This window comes from Physeter macrocephalus, chromosome 12 (genome assembly GCF_002837175.3).
Source record: "Physeter macrocephalus isolate SW-GA chromosome 12, ASM283717v5, whole genome shotgun sequence".
In the NCBI taxonomy this organism is placed as follows: domain Eukaryota; kingdom Metazoa; phylum Chordata; class Mammalia; order Artiodactyla; family Physeteridae; genus Physeter; species Physeter macrocephalus.
In genome coordinates, this window is record NC_041225.1 from 42,660,169 (window position 1) to 42,665,317 (window position 5,149).

The 5,149-nt window shown below is 38.4% G+C and overlaps 1 long non-coding RNA gene across 2 annotated transcripts in view; it reads right to left on the bottom strand.

Moving 5' to 3' along the window:
- Positions 1-2,971: 2,971 nt before the first annotated feature.
- The window catches only part of LOC112063639 (uncharacterized), a 216,832-nt gene continuing 214,654 nt past the window's right edge, over positions 2,972-5,149 (bottom strand). For both annotated transcript variants that reach the window (XR_003682460.2, XR_002891088.1), the window contains one exon: positions 2,972-3,128. This is a non-coding gene — a long non-coding RNA (uncharacterized lncRNA). The remainder of the gene's footprint in view (positions 3,129-5,149) is intronic.

The window sequence follows — 5,149 nt, forward strand, 5'->3', positions numbered from 1 at the left end:
AAAAGAAAAGAAGAACTAAAAATAGATGGAACAAATAGAAAGCAAATAGCAAGATGATAGATTTATATTATAATCACATTAAATATAAATGATCTAAAACTCCAGCTGAAAGGTAGAGATTACCAAAACCATACAAAAACAATACAAAAAAAGAAAATTTCAGACAAATATCTCACATGAACTTAGACACAAAAATTCTCAACAAAAAATTAGCAAATCAAATCCAATGATGTATAAAAAGAATTATGTCCCATGACCAAATGGGATATATTCTAGGTATGCAAGACTGGCTCAACATTCAAAAAGCAATCAATATAACTCATCATATCAACATGCCAAATAAGAAAACTCATATGATAATATCAAACGATGCAGAAAAAGTATTTGACAAAATCTAATACCCATTAATGATTTAAAAAAAAGACTCTCAGCAAATTAGGAATTGAGGGAAATTACCTTAACTTGATAAAGAGCATCTACCAAAAAAACTCACTGCTAATATCATATTTATGGTAAAAGACTGAATGTCAGAAATGGAGAACAGATTAGTGGTTGTCAGGAGTTAAAAAAAAGGGGAGGGTGGGTCAGAGGAAGGGAAAACACGAGATTTTTTGTCGATGGAACTTTTCTATATTGTGACTGTGGTAGTAAATACATGAAACTATTCAAGTGATAAAATTGCATAGAACTAAAAACATGTACACACATACATACAAATAAGTACAAGTAAAACAGGAAATCTGAGCAAGTCTGATGTATCAACATCAATATCCTGGTTTTGATATTGAACTGTAGTTTTGCAAGATGTTACTGAGGGAAATTGAGCAAAGGAAACACAGGATATCTCTGTATCATTTCTTACAACTGCATATAAATCTATAATTAAATCAAAATAAAAGTTTTTAGGGCAGATATTTTCAGATTGGATAAAAAAAATAACACTAAATTTGTGCTACCTATAAGAAAAATATTTTAAATATAGACATAAATGGTTAAATTAAAAAATGAAATATATATGTGTATATATATATATATATATATATAGAGAGAGAGAGAGAGAGAGAGAGAGAGAGAGAGAGAGACATCCCTAAGTATCCATAGGGGATTGGTTCCAGGACCCCCATTATACCAAAATCTACGGATGTTCAAGTTCCTTACATAAAATGGCATAGTACAGTCAGCCCTCTGTATCCACAGGTTCTACATCTGCGGATTCAAGCAACCCCAGTCCAGAGTTGGTTTAATCCAGGGATGCAGAACCTGTGGATACAGAGGGCCAACTGTATACACATATTTGTGTGTGAGCATATAACATTAATCAAAAAAAAGCTGGACTGGCTATATTAATAGCATATGAAGTAGATTTCAGAGCAACAAAAACTTATCAAAGATACAGAAAAGTCATGTCATATTTGTAAAGGGGTCAATTACCAGAGTCACATAATAATTCTAAATGTTTATGCAACTTATAATGGAGCTTCAAAATACATGAAGCAATAACTGATAAAACTTCAAGAAGAAATAAACAAGTCCACAATTATAGTCAAAGTTGTCAACATTTACCTTCTGATAACTGATAGAACAAGTACAAAGAAAATCAGGAAGGTTATAGAATATTTGAAAAATGCCATCATGTATACATGCAAAATTTGTCCACAGATGTTCATAACAGCTTTATTTATAAGAGCAAAAACTGGCAATAACCCAAATGTGTATCAACTGATAAATAAACAAATGATGGTTGATCCATACAATGGAAAACTACTCAGCAATAAAAGGAATGAACTACTTATACACATAAACATGGATGACTGTCAAAATACTTACACTTTGTGGGAAAAGCCAGAAAAAAGAGTACCTGGTAGCAGATTCGATTTACATAAAACACTCAAAAATGAAAATTTATAGTGGCAGCAGACCATTAGTTACCAGCAGACATGGGGAGCAGGGAGTGATGGGAATCACAAAAGTCTCCAAGGATCTTTTGTTGATAACAGTTCATTATCTTGAATATGGGGATAGTTTCCTGGATCCTGTATAAGTCAGGCCTTATCAAATTGTATACTTTAAATATGTAAAGTTTATATTATGTCACCTATATCCCCAAAACACACACAGTATGACCAGCACCCACCAAGAGGCATCGATCATTATCCCCAACAATGATCACTTCTATCCGAGCCAGACCTGTATCTTCACTGTGTCAGACACCTGAAACATCCCTCTCCTTCCTTCCTTCTGTCTCTTCAAACTCTATTTGTCCTTCAAAGTCCAGAACAAGTCCTACCTCCTGCAGGGAACCTTTCAGAACCTCTGTCCCTCCCTGCACATATAGACTACAACTGTTCTCTATGAGAGTATCTTCATCATCCAAATAGAGGTTGAGCTCCCTGAAACCAGGAACAATGTCATCAGGATCTTTCCTCTACCTGCATAGGCCTGGGTCCAAGAAGCCTCAGTTGATACCTGTTGATTATTTAGTTGATGAATCTTTCACTGATAGGTCTCCCTCATGAGCCTACTCTTCACTCTGTGATGACATGTCATTAATTTTAAAAAGGGAAGAACATCTTCTGTGCTTTTGGCCTTTGCCTCTGCCAGGGACCACTGTGTTTCCAATCAGAGCATGCCTCTGGAAGGGTCCTGTGTGCTTGCTCATGTAAGAACTCCCTGCAGCTGGTTACAGTGCTGAGCTTGCTGCAGAAAACCAGAGAACCAAGGGCTGCTTTGGTCCACTCTGTGCTTCACATATCCCAGGGGTTCAGCAACCTTTGCAAAGAAGCCGTGCACTACTCTGATGTTACTACAGCCTAGGAACATAAGAAAATGTCTGGTGTCGACTAAGTTCTTGTCCAGATGAATAAACCAAGGCCAGGGAGATCATGTGGGCAGTTTTGAGTTACTCACTGAACCTTGCTTCTTCATTCTTACTTTCTTTGTGTTTGGGGCTTGTCTCAAGTGAAGAGATCATAAGATAAACAGAAGGACAAACCTCCCATTCCCTGTTGCTTCAGCAGACCAGAAAAGGGTCATCACAAGGTTTCCATGCTCTTCTACAGATGTTTCATGAACAAATTCCCCATCACTTGGTTAAAAGTAATTTCTTCAGCACCTCACACTCCAATCAACTGTTTGTTTAAAAAAAAAAAAAAAGTCAATAGGCTTACAGCCTTAGAAGTGGATAAAGATATTAGCAGGAGGCCTGCTGGTTCCAACAGTAGTAGGCAAATAATGATCAATAGTTTTTATCTCCTAATGACTGGATGGCGATTGGGTAGCCTCCAGCTAAGAATTTCATTGACAACTACAGTGTTGCTTCAAGGAGGGAGGGGAAGTGTACCTTCCAGAAACACCTGGATCTCAGTCACCACAACCCTAGCAACTGAGTTGAACTGGATTCTTTTCTCTGCACCTTGTAATCATCAAGTTCTCTCAAATTGTCCCCACCTTCCATCCCTGCAACCTCTGCTCAGAAATCACCTCAAATATGTCTGACAGCAGACAAAGAGGTCTTGGTCCATGAAAATTATTTGTATCCTATTATGTCCTCCCTGGAGATCTTTATCGGGGTCCCTAACACCACTCATGTCTACAGTAAGTCCCCTACACACAAGCCTTCAAGCTGCGAACTTTCAAAGATGCAAACGTGAGTTCTCATATCCAATCACATAAGTTAGTTCACATGTGTGGCGTACATTGTCACGCACATACATCCTCTACAAGTGTCTGTGCTTTTGTGTACTTTACTGCGCAGTACTGTATAGAGTACCGTAGAACAGTATCTCTATTTCAAGCCCAGGATGTCCGGAAGCAAGCGTAAAAGCAGCGGTGATTAGCTGGTACTGCTGTACTTTTCAAGGTACTGTACTGTAAAATTAAAAATGGTCTTTTTATTTTTTGTGTTTGTTTTATATGTATTATCTGTATAAAAAGTATTAAAACCTATTATAGTACAGTACTATATAGCCGATTGTGTGAGTTGGGTACCTAGGCTAACTTTGTTGGACTTACAAACAAATTGGACTTTCAAATGCACTCTCGGAATGGAACTCATTCGTATGTAGGGGACTTACTGCATTTCAAACTCTGCAGTGAGGACTGAGCATTCTTCATTAGCTGTCCTCTGATTTCCTCCATCTTTGTCAACAATCTCCCTCATGCATCAGCCAAGACATGAAATATACTTGCTTTCCACCTACCTTCCTCCTTGCCTTTGCTGAACTGGCTGCCTCCAGCTAACATGCTCTTTCCTAGTGACCCATATCAGCCATTTTCATAAATTTTCACCCAAAAGCTCAACCAGATAGCATGCTGATTAACTCCACCTCATCCTGATGATATCTTTCCTCCCTACTCCTCCCCATTTTCCGACACAAACTGTTCAATGCCATCTCATTTGGGGACAACACTGCCGCGAGTTTGGTGATATTCCCTGTGGAATGAATTCTCATATTAATTCTCCAGTGAGAGGCAAGAAAATGTCGCTTGGGCAGCAGAGGCACACGATAGCATTTGGCATGTTTGTGAGTGAATGCATGGAGCACATTCATGCGGATGCCACACAGTCTAGCAGTGCATTTCCTCTAGTACGTCAAATGGAATGCCAATTCTCCAGGATGTTAACGGGGACCACAGTTTTCTCTACATGGAGTTCCATGACCAAATAAGCATGGTTAATGTTAAATTAAAGAAAGTTGAAAAGTTTACTGCTGAAAGTCTCACAGTCTTCCACATGATCAGATGAAAAATTCTCTCCAAGAGGGAGGCATATTGTACATCATGTCCAAGTTATATGATCATGGAGCCCTTTATCCACAGAGTATCACACAAGGTTATAGCAGTCCAGGAAGCAGTCTTTGGGAAATATTCCCCTAAAACATTCAGCTCACAGGTTCACTTCATTCTGCTGAATGAGGATCTATTCTTTCCAGAGCCTCAGTTTAGTGATTCAGATCAGCTTTTCTTTGCCTAATTCTCACATGGCCCCAGTGTGCCATGTCAGTCTGTGGGAGATGAAGATGAAGACGAAGACAAAGAAGGAGAAGGAGAAGAAGAAGAAAGAAGAAAGAAGAAAGAAGAAAGAAGGAGAAAGAAAGAAAGAGAAAAGGAAGGAAAGAGAGAGAAAGAAAGAAAGTACAACCAAGGCCGC